The 18,856-nt window shown below is 40.1% G+C and overlaps 1 protein-coding gene across 1 annotated transcript in view; it reads left to right on the top strand.

The window, feature by feature from the left end:
• The window catches only part of POLR3B (RNA polymerase III subunit B), a 131,838-nt gene extending 113,949 nt beyond the window's left edge, over positions 1-17,889 (top strand). The window contains exons 28-29 of the transcript XR_006381435.1: positions 7,210-7,342; positions 17,634-17,889. The gene's annotated coding sequence lies outside the window, so the exon portion shown is untranslated. The remainder of the gene's footprint in view (positions 1-7,209; positions 7,343-17,633) is intronic.
• Positions 17,890-18,856: the final 967 nt, after the last annotated feature.

Here is an 18,856-nt window from a genome sequence, read left to right as displayed (position 1 = left end):
TAGGCAGCCGCTGAAAGATCAGAGGCAGGAGCCCGCACATGAAACACAGGCAGCGCCTGAAGATCGCCGCCTTCTATCTGAGTTATGGGCGGCCAAGGTTGCCTCCCCCTGGGCCCAATATGCTCTGAGCTTTTCCTGCTGTGGACAGAGGCCCCGGGGACTTTTATGCACCCCAGTTTTCATGCAGCTTACTGATCCCTTTTTCACATGAATGAAAAACGCCTTTGATTTTGAATACTCATGTCTGTTTTGTGTAACACTTAACTGATGTGCCAGAATCATTCTGTACCTTAAAGGGGGTCTTGCGCTGGGTTATTAAAATCAGTCCTTCTGTGAAGAGTCACTTTGTTCACTTAAAGGATAACTGCCCTGCCTTTCTTAATGATGCTCATCTCGTTAAACCTGGATTAGAGAAGAGAGAGGCAAGCAGGCCAGCAGTCGGAACACGTCCAGAGACCATCGATGAGTTGGTCCAGCCACAGAAGAGGCTACAAAGAAATATTGTCTGCTGATCAGCTGGGCTGAAGGCCTCTGAGCCTTTCAGCCCTGCTCTCTTTCGGGAGCCCTGATTTAGAGCAATCATTCCAGTTACAGTCCTCAGAAGCCTGAGACCTTGACCCAATGGGTCCCCTTCATTTGCTCAGATGGCATAATGTGCTCTTTCATCATCTGTGGAATTCCCCATCGCTGGAGAGGTCCGTGAAGATAAACCATTCATCCACTCAGCCAGCGTTCTCTGTTTCCTCTAGGTGCAGGGCATTGCAAGTCCTGGGAATGAAGTCCTGAGTCAGATGCTCAAAACTGGGAGGGAAGCCAAAGAAGCTACCGTACAAGGGGTCGAGGCTTCCACTCATATATGTAGCTGTGGCAAGTTCAACTACATGTTCAGCACTGGAAAACCAGAGGAAGGTAGTATTTACGCGAAGCTGACAACTCTTCTCTCATCTCTGCTCTCATTGTTGAGTCTCGACGAAGTGGCGTGTCATCTGCTGTCTGCTCCCGCCCCTCACAGTGTGAGATTCTCTGCTGTAGTGGGAGTCTCGAGAGTGAAGAAGACTGTAGTGGTGGCTTTGTCTTTTGTACATTATGGACCCTAAATTTAAGACACTGTTTTGTTGGGGGCTCAGCCAAAGAGCCAACTGTTCCAATGCTGAGTGGCTTAAGGTGTCTTCAAGGGTAATTTTGACTTCATGGGGTTTTTACTTTAAATGCTGTTGGTAGAAGCTACTCCCCAGTGAGACCAGACTCCTCTATCATAACCGCGGAAGGGGAGCCAAGCTGTGACATCGTAAAATGGAAGCCTCCGAGCAGTCAGGACACCTTTCCCAGAGGAGGCAACTGCCAGAGCTGGTTTTGGAAGAATGAATGGACATTAGCCAATGGAGGGAATACCTGAGTGGTGGGGAGGGGAGAAGGAGGATGACTGTGATGATGACAACAGCAGGTGGAGAAAGCAAAGTACAAGTGACAGGACTCTAGGAAGTCAGAGAAAGAAAGGAATCAAGGAGGAGCTCTGAAGCCACGGCTTGGACACCCAAGTAGCAAACTAAGTAAGCCAAGTCGCGCAGCAGACCAAAAGTCAGTGGTAGAGGGACATCGATGTGCTCCGTTTGGAGTAGGCTGAGTTGGGTGCCTGTGGGACACCTGAATCAACAGCATGCCTGGAGATGAGAGACAGGAGCTGCCAAGGCAAACTGGGAATTCGCCAGTGATAGAGGGCCCTGAAATGAGTGTGACATCCTCTCCAGAGACGTACAGAAGGAAGAGGACCAGAGATGGAACTCAGAGACACCAACATGCATGGATGGGCATGGAGAGAAGCAGAAATAAAGAAAGCCCAAAATAAAAGTGTCCAGCAACCCAAAGGAGGACGGATTTTGAAACAGGAGTGGGGATCTTGAGTAGGGCACTGGGGAGACAGGAAGAGGATCAGGAAAAGGAAGTCTGAAGGCATCCTAGGGATATCTAAGCTATGACAGCAGATTTAAGGGCAGGAAGGATCTAGGCATTTGCAGAGGAGGGTGAGTGGAAGGTAGCAATTCAATAGGGTGCCACGGAGCCCCTAGTCTCCCTCCTACTTAGTGGTTCACACGGGCCGACACCAAGGGAACACACTGGCATCTGAGGAGCCTCTTATATGTTTCAGTACCCTTTCCCAGAGTTCTTTCTCCATCAGTCTGCCTGAAACCCCTACCATCGGACTCCTGCAGGCAGGACTCTGGGAGAATGCATTAATTAACCAATGAACACGCTGATCAGTATCATGACAAGAGATTAGCTCACCTATATTCTCAGGTCCCTAAGGGGATGCACAGAGATCAGAAGGCCAGTGAAAGAGGAACAAAGTGGGCAGACTCAGCTAGAGGTCTCTTTCCCCTACCCCATTCCACCACCACTCCCATAGTGGGGCTCTTGGATTCATGATCAAAAAGGACAAGGAGGGTGATATGAAAACCTGATGTTCTCCTTACAGGTTTGACAGTTTTGAGTTTGACAAGCTTGATCAATCTTGCTAGTGAAGGAAATTAGATTGAGTACCTACTATGGGCTAGCCCCTTTGTATAAACTATGCCACCACCCAGTTCTGCTAGGTGGGCGTTATTTCCCCCATTTTATTCCCTCTAACCAGATGTGATGGGAAAGGTGTCTTAATACCCATTAGTAATCTAGACTTTTTTCTATATATAGTTATACAAGTGCACACACACATACACATGCATGCACAATCTCTTTTTTGAACTTTAATCATGGAAAATTCCAAATATTTACAAGACGAGAGAGAAGAGCATAGTGGTCTCCATGTACCCATCATTCAATTTAAACAATTATCAACTAATTACGGATCTTGTATCTGTAACCCCAACCACTTTCCCCACCTAGGTTGTTGTGAAGCAAATTACAAATTTACAAGTATCATTTAGCCCATAAATGCTTCAGTATGAACCACTAAAAGGACTCTTTTTAAAAACTATAACCATGGTACCATTGTCACACTCAATTATAGGTAAAAATAATCTCTTATTATCAGTAAGTATCCAGTTAATGTTCAGATCTCCCAATAGTCTCATAAATATTTTTCCCAGATGTTTCAGTTGGAATCCAAGTAATTGACATTAGTTAATAGATCTTTTAAGTCTCCTGGAAAGTGTACTAGTCCCTATGATTTCCCACGTACCTCTCTCTTTTCTTAAGTTGCAATTTATTTGTTGAAGAGCTGGAACATTCATCTTCTAGTTTCCCATAATCTGGACTTTGCTGACTGTATTTCCTTAGTATTATTTATCATCTTTCTCTGTCCTCTGTATCTTCTGTCAGTTTGCATTAGATAGAAAGTCTAGATTGGATTCAAGGTTGATTTTTGTAAGAGAACTCCTTCATGGGTGGTTGTGGTCTTCCAGTGGGAGGCACGTTCGTCTTGTCTCTCTTTCTGTGATGTCAGCAGCCATGGGTGCTCCAAGCTCCATTCCTTCCATAGAAGTTGCGGAATGGTGATATTACTGATTCTATCACTTCCTTGTTTATTAGCTAGGATACACCCATTTAGAGGACCCCCCCCCCTTCATCAACTGTTCTGCTATTTAGCAGTATATTTCATTTAGTAAGGGCTGGATATGTGCTTGATTCTTTACTTACCAGTTTTCAAAATAATGAAAGTACCCTTTCAGTGAGACCAATGAGATCTCCATGAGGGGACTCAGTGAGTTTTAGGGGGGATATTACTATGATTAAACATGTTTCATAGGTCCCAACCCACTGTCATTTCTATCTTTCTGATGCTCCTTGTGTCGCATCTTTGGCCAAGAGAAACTATTCACATCAGCTCCTGAGTCTTTTTGATACAAACCCAGTAGCCCTTGAGAACTTGCTTTCTTTCATGCCATAATGTTCCAGTCTCCTATTGTACATTTCCTGTCCAAGGACTGGACTGATCAATTTCTCCAAGGAGCACAGGTTTTCCGTGTGTGTGTGTGAGGAATGATATTTCAAGACCACAATCCAGGTGTTAGGAACACTGATTATTACTAAGCAGGTAATTGTTTCTAGGTCTTTTTGCTAGTTAACATTACAATCAATGAGAGAAAGAAGGGGGAGTGGGGGAGAGAGAAAGGAAGGAAGAGAAAGTGTATCACAAGTTCATGCGAATGCTTTCAGTTCAGGACTACAAGGTTTTCTTAATTTCATCAATCTGACTTCTATTTCCATACAAACTCTCAGTACCCAGTTTTTAACAACATCTGTGTAATAACTCACTATCCCAGAATGTATGCACCACAGTCTCTGAATAGCAAAACCAACACCCACACGATTACTGAAGAGAGTTTAATGTTCTTGTGGTCTTAGATTTCTTTATACAGTCTATCTCACTAGGGATATAGAGTTAAATTACTAGTTGAACAGTAATTTAGGATTGTTCTCTCCGAGGTTTCCACTGATAGCATATAAAGTTAGGTTCATTATTTCATTTGGTTTGGGGTTTTAGGGATTTTTAATTTAATTTTGTGTTATATGAAGTCTAGCTTCTATCCCTATTCTCTATAGGTAACAATTTAAATTTTTTGTTTATATTTTCATTGTTTTTAAACTATATCATATAATCTCCTCCTCCAGAAACAAGCATACTACATACACTTTTCCAACATGATTTTTTCAGACACGTTATATCCATGAGACCCTTCCATAATATTTGTGGAACAAATGGGTCTGTCAGTGAGACCAGATACTACATGCTATTCTGTAGCTTGCCGTTTATCACCTCATACTCCAGGAGCTGTTTCCCCCTCCTCCAGTGCTCTGGAAATACCATCTGATGCCCACCAGCTTTGTGGGAAGATCCCCATGGCAATGCTTTTTGGACTTTTGGCTTCATCCATCAGTGAAAGACTACACGTATGTAGTCCACCAATTTTAGGCTGCATTCCACAGAGTTTCAATACATTTTGCAATAAAAACAGTATTTTTAAATTTTTTTTAGATTTTTATTTATTTATTTGACAGACAGAGATCACAAGTAGGCAGAGAAGCAGGCAGAGAGAGAAGGAGGGGAAGCAGGCTCCCCGCCAAGCAGAGAGCCCAACGCGGGGCTCGATCCCAGGACCCTTGGATCACTACCTGAGCAGAAGGCAGAGGCCCCAACCCACTGAGCCACCCAGGTGCCCCTAAAAACAGTATTTTAAATTATTCCCACTTGTTTTAAATCTATGAAAGGGATGATATTTGCCACTTTTTACCCAGGATTTATATGTAACTTGATGGTGAAGGGCTAAAGACCTAGGCAAGTGTCTGAGTCCTGTCTTGTTTTTTTTTCCCTCAACTATTACAGTTCACTCAGAAAATTTTAACTCACATGTATTTGGTATTTCTAATTGTTCTGGACGCTCATGTGGAAAGTGCCTTAAACCATTTCAGAACTTAGCAGCTTAAAACAGTAATTTATTTCTTATGATGCTGTGGGTCAGGAACACATGCGGGCTTGGCCACGCAGTTCTTCGGATCCATGCCATATGCGTCCAGCTGGTGGCTGGGCTGGGGTGGGCTAGAGGGCCCAAGAAGGCCTCATTCACATGTCTATAGGGGAAGTTAGGAGTGAAGCTTTGGGGCCAGAGGGCCCGGGTTTGAAACCCAGCTCTGCCACTTGTCACTACACACATGGACTGTTGGATAGGTAACCAGCGTCCACCGGTCATGGACCACATTCTGAGAACTCCTGACCACTCCACATGACTTGCTCTAAGAGTCCTTGGAATTGCTTGATGGGGAGTGGTTGGAAGGCAGGAGTGAGGCTGAGGCCCAACTCATAAACTTCTCAAAGGTATCTGTGACCACAAAAATTTTGAACTAATGATGTAAAGAAGGCATGCCTTTGTTACATTCTGAATTGGTAGGGGGCTCCTGAATGAGAACATACTAGAGATTATTATGTTGTATTGTAAAAGGAAGTTAAAATTGGATGCTTTGGGGTTCTCTGTCTTTTTTTTTTTTTTTTTTTTTTTGACTAAGGTCCCAAGGTGAGACTTCCTAATATGAGGTACTAGACACCCTAGGTGGGGCATGCTGAGATGAAATCTCTTCTGTCAACATCACGAATCACCCTCCTCTGCTCACAAAGGGAGGTGGTTAGAGAGGCCAGAGGGAAAGATTTCTTTGGAGAGAGGAATTGGATTGTTGTGGCATTTTCCCTTCCCCTCACTTATGAGGGACTTGTGGGGAGCCCAATTCCTTCCTCCCTTTAAAGAAGGTTAGATCTGAAGCTTGACACATGCCTAAGAAAGCAAAAGGGAGAGGCTGAGGGCATGGGACCGAGGAAGTATAGAGGGACAGGGCTGTTCATGTTCACGAATGACAGGGACAAGGCTGCATGAGTTTCCCCAAGGGTCTGCTGGACTCACAGGAGTGAGGCTGCCTCGCACGATTACTGGGGGACACCAGGCAAGAGAACAGCTTCCAGATATTATGCAACTTCACGAAAGCCAGAGTAGGACTATATTAGTTAGGATTTAGTTTGATGCAAGTCAGGAAAAAACCCACAACAGCAAGACAAGAAAGAAGTTGGTTTATCTCAAACAAAACTTAAAGGAGAAAGAAGTTAATTTCTTTCAGGTAAATACAAGCAGGCCAGAGCTGATATGGTGGTTCCCAAATCATCAGCGATCCAGGATCCTTTCATCTTGTTCTGCTACACTCAACACATAGCTTATACCAGAGGGCCCGACATGACTTCTGTCTGTCCATCCCTTCTGCATTGCAGCCAGCTGGGAGGAAGGAGAAAAGCAGTCTCCCCAGATCTGAGGACAATTCCCAGAAATTGCACATAAGACTCTCACATACCACTGGTGAGAACGTGGCTGTTACAGGCCATGTCCAGCTATGAGGCAGGCTGGGAAATTTCATTATGCTGATTTGTCATGTGTTCGGCTGGCTGGGGACTCTGCTTCTGAGGAAAGAGGGTAAAATTGCTGCTGGGGAGTGATTAGTAGTCTCTGTCACATTGGTAGACTGCCCACAGTTGAGAATTGAGTCGCAAGAGACTGGGCATAAGAGAAGCATTACCCAGGTCAAAAGAAATTACAGGAAGCTCCCAGCAAGGGCATCACCAAACACATTCTCATTGCGTCACATGACAGAAAGAATCCACGCCAGTACAGATGACGACAACTGAACTCACCGTGTAAGGCTGCGTCTCCTTTTCACCAAACTGTCTCTCCCTGCCAGACCTCAGGTGGGAGGATTCAGAAGCCATGACCCATAAGTGACAGAGGAACCAGGAAAGACAATAAAATCTCCCTTTGCCGTACTTCAAGCTGGGGTCCAGGCCAAATTAGAGGAGGGAAGGCACATAACGTAGGTAAGAACTTAGATTTCTAAATTATTATTCTACACTTTTAAATGACTAAGGTAAGACTTGCTGTTTTTGTAAGTGCCTAGAGGACTTCAAAAAATCTAACAGCGGCATTTCCGCCAAAAGTTGAACGTAGAATTACCGTATGACCCAGCAATTCTGCTCCTAAGTTTATACCCCAAAGAACTGAAAACATGTTCGCACAAAAATTGTCCATGGATGTTTCTAGCAACATTTTTCATAATTGCCAAGAAGTAGAAACAATCCAGATGTCCATCAACTGATGATGGATATACGAAATGTGATATATCCATACAGTGGAATATCGTTCATCCATAAAAGGAATGAAGTACCAAAAAACTTGAAAACATTATGTTAAGAGAAAAAAGCCAGATGCAGTAGGCCACATATTGTGTAGTTCCATTTATAAGAAATGTCCAGAATGGGCAAAAGCAGAGACAGAAAATCAGTTAGTTAGTTGTTGTCAGGGATTGGGACTGTTGGTGGGTAACTGGGGAGTGACTGCTAATGAGTATGGATTTTCTTTCTGAGATGATGACAATGTTCTGGGCTTAGATAATGGTGATGTTTGCTAAACCTTGTGAATATACTAAGAACCACTGATTTATACACCTTCATAAGGTGAATTTCATGGTATTTTAATTATATCTCCATTTTAAAAAAAAAAAAAAAACCTTAACCTAATACAAGCCAGAAAGTTATCCTACCTGAGATTCTACCTGGAGTTGTGATAAGAACTCATGCATGGGCGTATCTACAGAGAGTGGAAGAAAGGGTTGTTTTTTAATTATACTTACAAAATCCCAGTCCCTTCCATATAATGGTTACATTTACGGAGCTCATCTCTGATCCTTGATATGATAAAGATGTGATCAGAGCAGTAGAAAGGATTAGAGGACTTCAGGCTCAGCTCCCACACTGCTTATAGACTGTCATTCCCATTCTTCCAGTAAGAAAAAACCAAGTTAGCTGAAAATTAACTTTTTTGAACCTAGCAGAGAACAAAGTCTGCAGGTAGGCTGCTATAACTAAGTACCATAGACTGAGTGGCTTACAAACAACAGAAATGTATTTCTCACAGTTCTGGAGGCTGGAAGTTGCAGACCAGGTGCTAGTGTGGTCAGGTTCTGGTGAGAGCCATCTTTCAGGTTGCAGACTGCCAGTTTCTCACTGTGTCTTCACACAATGGAAAGAAGTCAAGTGAGCTAACTCTCTGGATTCCCTTCTATAAGGGCACTAATGCCATTCATGGGAGCTCCACCCTCATGACCTCATCATCTCCCAAAGGCCCTATCTCCTAATATCATCACATTGCATGTTAGAGTTTCAACATATAATGGGGGTGGGGGGCACCAATACTCAGTTTATAACAGCAGAGCAAACTGCCACCTTGAAATCCAGAGAGATGGGAAAATCCAGAGACACATCTAAGATCTGCTGACCTGGAGCAGAAGCTGCTGGAACCATAAACTGACAGGAAACTTTAAAGGTAATTTTGATGAATTTCTGGAAGATGAGTGGGGACTAGCCTGAAAGTGAAAAACTTCAGGAGCCTTCAGTTTTGGGAGGCCCTCACACTTTTGTGAACTTTACCTTTAGTAACCCTATCAGGTTACCAGATGAAGATGCTATAAACATCCCCTGATGGCTCTGGCAGGGGTAGGGGAAGAATAACCATTGTTACTCAACCCCGAGTGTTGTCCATAACAAAGACTACTCCAGGGAAAAAGCCTACACCAGAGCATTATCCCACCTAGGGGAAGGGTAATGCTCCTTCTTCAGCCCCCTCTAACCTCTGATCTCACTTAGGGAAGAAAATCTACGCCAATAGAGAGTCACTTGTGGAGGTCACAGCCAGAGGCATAGCTCACAAGAACACTGAGCTCTGAAAGAGGCCATAAAATGCTCTCCTTCCCCCAGTTTACCACCACTCCCACAGAGCTCCAATACAATGACAGTGGAACACAGCATAAAGAGCTGCAAGACACTGACCTTCACTTCACAGATGAGGAGCACTTAGGGAAGCCTAGAAGTCAAGAGAGAAGACAAAAGCAAGAACACGAAGAGAAATTTGAATCCTTTGGCACCTGTAGGAAACCTGAAACACAGTCCAAATCCTAACCAGATTAACAGAATCCTCACACTAAGGGCTCAGGCCCTGTTACTCAATACAACATGTTTGGCTTTCAACAAAAAATTACAAGGCACACCAGAAGCATGAGAAAAGGCTGCAGAGATCAAGCATCAGAACCAGACTCAGACATGACACAGATGTTGGAATTATCAGACTGAGATTTTAAGATAGCCATGATTCATGTTAAGAACTCTAAAGGGAAAAGCAGACAACATGCAAGAAATGATGGGAAATATAAGAAGAGAGATGGAAATTCTAAAAAAGAATCAGGAGGAAATGCTAGAGACCAATACTCTAGCATAAATTAAGATTGCCTTTGATGGGATCATAAGTGGACTCACCATGGCCAAGGAATGAATCAGTGAGCTTGAAAATGGATCAATAGAAACTTCCCAGATAGAAATGCAAAGACAAAATAAATGAAGAACCCGGAACAGAACATTCAAGAACTATGAAACAATCTCACAATTTCAAAATATATAACAGACATGTAATTGGAATATCAGAAGGAGAAAAACAGAGCAAAAGAAATATTTGAAATAATGTCAAGAATTATCCAAAATTAATAACAGACACCAAGCCACAGATCCAGGAAACTCAGAGTACACCAAGCAGACTAAATACTAAAAACTATACATAGGCCTATCATACTCAAGTTGCAGAAAGCTAAAGACAAAGAGAGTATCTTGAAAGAATCCAGAGGGGAGGGAAAAGACCTTACCTATAGAGGATAAGAATTACAGCGAACTTCTCATTGCAAAGCAAGTAAACAGAAAGCAGAATGAAATACCTAAGATGTTGAATGAGAAAAGCCACCAACCTAGAATTCTATATTCTGCAAAATTATCCCTCAGTAGAGGGATAATAATAGGAGTACTAGAAGTACTTCTAGAAGTGGAAGTAGTAGAAGAGATAAAGACTTTCTCAAACAAATAAAAACCGAGGGAATTCATGGCTGGCAGACCTGCCCTACATGAAATGTTAAAACATTTTCTTTCAGCAGAAGAAAATTATATAGGACAGAAACTTGCATCCACATAAAGGAGGAGGAATAAATGAAGGTAAAATAAAACCTTTTGTTTTTATTTTTCTTAACCTTTTAAAAAGATTTTATTTATTTATTTGAGAGAAAGAGAGAGCACAAGTGGGCAGGAGGGGCAGAGGGAGAGGGACAAGCAGACTCCCTACTAAGCAGGGAGCCTGACATGGGGCTTGATCCCCAGATCCTGGGATCGTGACCTGAGCCAAAGGCAGATATTTAACTGACTGAGCCACCCAGTCGTCCCTACTCTTCCTAGTATTAATAACTGTTTAAAGTAATAATGATAATGATGATGTGTTGGGTGGTTATAGCTTATGAATGAATGAAGTAAATGACAGCAATGTCCTTGGGATGAGTGAGAGGAATTCACAGTACTCTGTTAGGATGTACCTGTACTGCACACAAGCTATAGAGTGTGATTTGAAAGTAGACTTGGGTTAGTTAAAAATGTATTTTGGAAACAGTAGGGCAACCATACGAAAAGTTTAAAAAGAAGTATAATTGATATCATAACAGAGGGGATAAAATAAAACCATATAAAATGCTTAGTTAAAACCAGATAAGGCAGAAGGAAAAAGGAGAGAAAAAGAAACAAAGAACAAATGCAAGGAATAGAGCACATCACTTTTTTTCCCCAATTTATTTATTTTCAGAAAAACAGTATTCATTATTTTTTCACCACACCCAGTGCTCCATGCAATCCATGCCCTCTATAATACCCACCACCTGGTACCCCAACCTTCCACCCCCCCACCACTTCCAATAGCTCAGATTGTTTCTCAGCACAATCTGAGCACATCACTTTTAATGTGAGTTGTCTAAATATACCAAAAAATCTAAAATAAGCAAAACAATCCTGAAAAAGAAGAACAAAATACTAGTGTTAGATGTTAATAATAAGTGTTCATGGTTGCAGGATATATGTGAACTCTCTGTATGATCTTTGCAACTATTCTGTAAACTTAAATTGTTCTAAAATAAGAAGTTAATGTTTAAAAAATTATAGAGAATTCCTTAGAACTGCAATTAGAATTATTTAAGTTTATATTTCATCTCTGCATGCCAGTGAAATAGTAAGCGAAGCAATAGTGAATGCTAAAATTTTAAAGAAAGGATTAGAGAAAATTATAATGGAAATACCAATGTACCCATTAGAATGACAAAATTTCTTGGTTTGATAACATTAAGAGATGATGTTAGCAATGATGTGGAGACAACGGAACTCTCATACATTGCTGGTGGAAATGTAGAAATTATGTCTCTTTAGTCTAAGTTAAACATGCCCTTACTATATGGTCCAACAACTTAACTTCTAGGGACTCCCTCAAGAGATCACACAAAGACTTATTCATGAGTGTCCATACAGACTGGTAACTGCACCCAAATAGGTGAATGGCTAAACAAAATCTGGTATTTTTATACAATGGAATACTGCTCAGAATTAAAACAGAACAAACCAGGGCTTCTACGTGGCTCAGTCCTTTAAGCATCTGATTTCAGCTCAGGTCATCATCTCCAGGTTCTGGGATCAAGACCCACATCAGGCTCCCTGCTCAGCCGGGAGTCTGCTTCTCCCTCTCCCTGCCCCAGGCTCATGCTCTCTCTTGCTATCTCTCTCTCTCAAATAAATAAATGAAATCTTTTAAAGAAAAATTAAAGGAAGAGACCTACTGATAAATGCAACAAGTAGGTCAATATCAAAAATATTATATCCAGTGAAAGAAGCCAAACATAAAAGTACCTACTAATCCAATCTGTAGTGATAAAAAGCAGATCAGTGGTTGCTTGAGGCTGAAGATGGGAGGTGGAAACTGAGAAGGGGCAAAAAGGAACTGGTTAGAATAATGAAAGTATTACCTATTGATTATTGTGGTTATATAGATTTACATGTTTACTGACACTCATCCAACTGTAAACTTAAAATGTGTGCATTTTATTGTATATAAATTATTTCATAATGGAGTTGATTTTGAAAAAGGATTAGAGATAAAATAACCAACTGAAAGATGTTGGAGATGAAACTTATGCAAAATTGACATCCCAAGAAGAATACCAAAGAAATGGAACAAAAAAAAAGTCCTTAAAATTTTAGAAAACCTTTTTGCAAAAAAGAAAGCCTTAAACCACAGTTTGACAGACCCATCATACCCCCGGAATATTTGATACAGGAGAATCAACACTGAAATTAGAAGGTTTACCAAAGAAAAATAACAAATATTTGGGGTATCCATGTAAAAAAAAATCACCTATAATGGGAGAAATCATAGCTGGCCACACACTTCTTTTTTTTTTTTTTTTTAACTTTATTTATTTATTTGAGAGAGAGAGACAGTGAGAGAGAGCATGAGCGAGGAGAAGGTCAGAGAGCGAAGCAGACTCCCCATGGAGCTGGGAGCCCGATGTGGGACTCGATCCCGGGACTCCAGGATCACGGCCTGAGCCGAAGGCAGTCGTCCAACCAACTGAGCCACCCAGGCGTCCCTGGCCACACACTTCTCTTCTGCAACATCAACCCTGGAAAACAGTGGGGCAATGTCTACAAATTCCTCAGAGAAAATAAAGATCTGTACCCAGCCAGTATTCTTTGAAAAATAAAAGCAAACAACAAATATGTTTGAACCTACAGGGAACATATTGCTCAGGAGCCCTTATTAAAGAAGCTGTACACAATTCCAGACAGCTGGCCCCCTCCTTGGGCTCCATGCTCGGTGGGAGTCTGCTTGAGATTCTCTCTCCCCTCTTCCTCTGCCCCACCCCCACTTGTGCATGACTCTCTCTCTCTCTCTCAAATAAATAAATAAATAGATTCTCCTTTTAAAAATGTACTGATTAGCTCCTGTTTGACAACCTGACTTCGAAGGGTATTAAAGCTGAGATATTACAACTAACAGATATAAAAGGATATTTTAGTTATTTAAAAGTTAAAACTTCAAAAAGTTATTTAAGTTTAGATATTTAAAGTTATATAAAGATATATAAAGGTATAAAGGACATTTAAACATAAATACTAGAAGAGCCAACAACCACAGTATAATACAGGGAACTGAAAGTTACCATGGAGGGGAGAAATTGACAGGGGAGGTGGGAAGAGGCGGAAGCATACTAACTTTTATTGCACATGGTCAAGAGCTGACAACTGTTATTTGAAGAAAAAGGAGGTTAATTATATAAAATTCAACCACTAAAATAAAAACACTAGCCATTGAAATAACTAAAAGCCAACTTAAAACCTTTCAAATCCTCAGGAAATATGTGCACAAAATTAACACAAAAAAACACAAATCACATATTAAAAAGATTTTTAAAGGGATAAGCAATACATATTATAACATAAAAGACCATTAAAAACACCAAATATATCTGTTGTTATCGATAAATTCAAATGAATAAACTTACTAAAATAAAAATACTCAAGCTGGATCTCAAAGCAAAAGTCAGCTATTTGCAGTGATATAAAATGTGATAACGAAGGAAGTTTAAAACAGAAATACGGGGTAAAACTCTGGGCTATATACACAAAAAGAGCAAAAGTGGTCGCTTAATAAAATTCAGGGGAAAAATATTAAATGGGGGTGAATAAAGACAATTTATAATAAGGAGAGTACTATAAGGAAGACCTTATATTTATATATATTTATATACCAATTATAATACCATTCAAATACCATTTGCTTCAGAAGGCAAAAACACAAAGAGGTAAAAGAAGAGGTAGGAGTAGGAGACTTTATCTGAGCCGATGACAAGTAAAGTTCATAAAATAATAAATAAGCTGAGAGAAGACCTACATAAATACTTAAGACATATTTTATGCATTAGCTTACAGAACAAGTAGTATCTTCTCAAGAACCGCACAAGATAAAACCTTCTCCAGTCACTGTACAGAAAAGCTCACAATCAATGACAAAACTAGAAAACAAAGAAGAACAAGCAACCTCACAACTGTTGAATCAAAAACTGAAACAAAAATAGAATTTTTTAGAAAATAACTGTAATGAAAACACTTCATATGTGGACTTATATGACTAAAATAGCATACAGAGAAAAATTCAGAGCTAAAGATATTTGGATATTTATAAATTAAAAAATGAACCCTGGTGGGCTCAGTCGGAGGAGTATGGGACTCTTGATCTCACGGTTGTGAGTTTGAGCCCCATGTTAGGTGCAGAGATTACTAAAAAATATAAATACTAAAAAATGAAAAATGATCTAACTCAAGAAATTAGGAAATAAATGGAATAAATATGAGGACAGAAGAAAGAAAAACTGGTGGAGACTTTAATGTATTAGAAAGGAAAAGATTTTAACTAAAAAGTAAGCAGGGTTGTTTAGGATAAAAACAACCTAATCAAGAAAATAAAGGAAAAAGCACAAAAAATACAATAAAGAAGAATGATGAAAATAACCTCAGACTTAGAGTAAATAATTACATATAATTATTATTAAAATAATTACAATAATATTAAATATTAAAATAATTACATGTAAAATAATTATATGTCTTATTTTTTTAGTTGCAAAATGAGCTAAGATGATTTCCAGAAAAAAAATGAATGTCTAATACTAACCTTAGAAAAGAGAAAAATCTACACAGACCATTATTTAGAAAAAAATAAAGTTTTAAAGATTTAGTCAGCTGTCATCCACCAAAAAAAGGCTGAGGTGTTTTTCCCAGGTGGAATTAAACCAAAACTTTAAGGAAGTCTAATGTTTTAAAAACATTTTTTCTGGAAAATTAAAGAATACAGTTCTGAACATTCATGCATTGAGGCATGTCCCCCCCTCCTTCTTTTTTTCAAACAGCAATAATGAACAAAATACACAAACAGAAAATTAGACAAATAGAGCCATTTTCAAAAACAAATTAAATATCTCCAGGCACTAGGAAACAGGACAGTAACACGCAGTGAAAACCTGAGCTATGGACACTGGGCTCTGAACCGGCCATGGCAGCTGGGAGCTTACCTTTTGTAGGGTCACAGGGTCTAAGCATGATCATATGTAGCCAGGGTCATCGCCAGAAAACAGAGGCTGCACCAGGGCTCCTCCATCTAGGAAAGGAGGCTGAAAAGCCATTGCCAACTGTGCCTGGTACGAGGCTTAATTGAAGCTGTGGTCCTCGGGAGGCAAAAAACACAGACCAGGAATTAAATCAAGCTGTCCACTGACAGCTTGGCAGCCTCTTTACCATTGCTTCAATATCACCATGGGGCAGGAACCCTACATTGCCAGATAAGACCGGCTCAGGAGTGAGGGAGCCGGGTAGGTCCACTGGGCTGGCTGGTAGGATTGTGAAGAAAGGGGGAAGGGGAGGGGAGTGAGGACAAAACAGTTTCCAACACACAAAGACTAAAAGAGTTTATTGTACATCAGATGTGTCCTTTAGCAAGAAGAAAGGTGGAAAGCTGTGGGGTTCAAGACACAATGATGAATATAGCAATTAATGAATGTGTGCCTAAATTTAATTAACTGTAGACTATAAAAACTGTTAACTTTTTTATGTATAGAAAAGTGAAACAAAGTATAGGAATCAGTATTGGGTGGGGTTTATGTTCAGGAGGCAATATTAAAGCCTGTTGAGATTCTTTTTTTATGACATGGCTTTTTATAAGATTTATTATTTATGTTAAAACATCAAGTGCAACCATTAGAAGGACAGAAATACAGTCAACACAAAAGGAAGTAAAAGAACATAGGAAACTTTATCAATCCAATAGAAATCAGGAAAGAAAATTAAGCAGAAAAAAAAAACATGGTAGGGGCACCTGGGTGGCTCAGTCAGTTAAGCATTTGCTATCAGCTCATCAGGTCATGATCCCAGGGTTCTGGGATTGAGCCCCACATCGGGCTCCCTATTCAACGGGCTCCCTCTGCCTTCCTCTGGCTTTGCTTTCTCTCTCATTCACTCTCTCTCTCAAATAAATAAAACCTTTTTTTATTTTTTTTTTTAAAGATTTTATTTTATTTATTTGAGAGAGAGAGACAGTGAGAGAGAGAATGAGCGAGGAGAAGGTCAGAGAGCGAAGCAGACTCCCCATGGAGCTGGGAGCCTGATGTGGGACTCGATCCCGGGACTCCAGGATCACGCCCTGAGCCAGAGGCAGTCGTCCAACCAACTGCGCCACCCAGGCGTCCCTGATAAAACCTTTTTTTAAAAAAAATGGTAAACAAAACACAAAAAATAGGTGTTAAATATAAATAAACCCAACTCTGCTATTTACCACAATAAGTATAAATAGAATTATTCATTTTCCAGGTCTGCTATTACCAAGTTACCACAAACTCAGTAGCCTGAAATGGCTGAAACTTACTCTTTCAGTGTTCTAGAGGCCAGAAATCCAAACTCCAGGTGGTGCCTCTGAAGGGTCAGGAGAGAATCCTTCCTTTGCAGCTCCCACCTTTGGCCTGTGGCTGTATAACTCCAGTCTGCCTCCTTCTCATGACCTTCTCTCTTGTGTCTGCCCCTGGTGTGTCTCTTACAGGAACACGTGTCATTGGGTTTTGGGTCCATCTGAATGATCCAGGATGATCTCATCTTTCTCTCTGCAAAGACCCTTTGTCCAAATACCACATTCATAGGCTCTGAGGGTCAGAAAGGGGATATGTCTTTAGAGGCCACCATTCAGCCCACTACCCAGGTTAATTTACCTACCATAACAAAAAAGAGAGACTATAAAATTGGATTTTTAATATCAGCTATATACCAATTACAAACTATATACCTAAAGGTAAATCACCTATAATGACTGAAAATAAAGGGAAAGAAAAGTATATACTAAGGAAGTGCTAATCAAAAAGCTGATACAGCAGTAGCAAACAGACAGCCTTAACTTGTATTTTCACTCTATTTTCAGTGTCTTTGAGGAATAATTCTTAATTTTATGAGACAAACATATCAATATTTTCTTTCATAGTTAACACTTAAGATATTCTTATCTCTCAAAATAATATTTACCTGTGTTTTATATCAAAACTTGTAAAATTTTGCTCTTGACATGTAAGTTTGTCATCCATCTGGGTTAATTATCTATGGTGTGAGGTAGGGATAAATTCCTTTTTTTTTTTTTTTACCAATATGAATGACTTTTTTTTTTTTTTTTCAGATCCACTTGTGGAATAGTACTTCTTTTCACCACTGGTCTTCCATGACAGATAAATAGATCTGTTCCTGGGACCTTTGCTCTATCCAGTGTTTGTCCTGCACCATGTTATCTTCATAACCGTAGCTTCATCATAAGTCCTAATTGCTGATAGGACAATTCTCTCTGCCCTACATTGTTCCTCTAGAAGATATTAACCTCTTTGGGCTTATTATTCTTCTCTATAAATTAAGAGACAATAAAGATCTGAATAAAGAGATCTATTATGTTCAGGAAGATTTATTATTGTCAGGAAGATAATAACATAAAGATGCCAGTGCTCCTCAAAATGACCTATAGATTCAGTGAAAATTCCAATCACAATCCCAGCAGGATGTTCACAGAACTTGATAAGCTGATTCTAACATAGTTGTTCTCTTTGATCCAGCAATTCTATTTCTAGTTATACATCCTACATATATTGCACATATAGGCAAAGTGAACATATAAAGAAATCCACTGTAGCAGTATTTATCCTAAAAGAAAACTAGAAACTACCTAATATCAACAAAGATTGAGCTGATTAAATAAATTATGGAATAGCCCTACAAAGAAAGACATAAAAAATGTTTTTAGGGTGCCTGAGTGGCTCAGTGGGTTAAGCTGCTGCCTTCGGCTCAGGTCATGATCTCAGGGTCCTGGGATCGAGTCCCACATCGGGCTCTCTGCTCAGCAGGGAGCCTGCTTCCCTCTCTCTCTCTGTCTGCCTCTCTGTCTATTTGTGATCTCTCTCTCTGTAAAATAAATAAATAAAATTTTAAAAAAATGTTTTTAAAGACCAAGGCTACTCCACATACATATGTCAGGAGCTCCCACATACATTATTAAGTATGTAAAAAGAAAAGAGCAGAATAATTTAAATTATGCTTTTAAATTATTACTTGTAGTTATTTTCATTAATATCACTAATACATATTGAACATTTATTATGAGATAGGCAATTTTCTAAGTGACAGAACATGGCTGAGATGGTTTTACCCTGAGGAGTGTTGAGAAGTGGCAAAGCAGCAGTCATCTACCATTGCCAGAAGGAAGGGCAGGACAATGGAGGCAGTACACATGTATATTTACCTTGGAGAATTCAGCCCTGTGTTCAGGAAGAGGGAGGCAAGCAGGAAGACATCATGTAAATAGTGTGGAAGTCCTATTTACCATTCTACTCAATAAGCACATGGTCAGAGGAGACG

This window comes from Neovison vison, chromosome 12 (genome assembly GCF_020171115.1).
Source record: "Neovison vison isolate M4711 chromosome 12, ASM_NN_V1, whole genome shotgun sequence".
In the NCBI taxonomy this organism is placed as follows: domain Eukaryota; kingdom Metazoa; phylum Chordata; class Mammalia; order Carnivora; family Mustelidae; genus Neogale; species Neogale vison.
The sequence above is the reverse complement of the archived record's forward strand: the minus strand, read 5'-3'. Positions and strand labels throughout refer to the sequence as shown.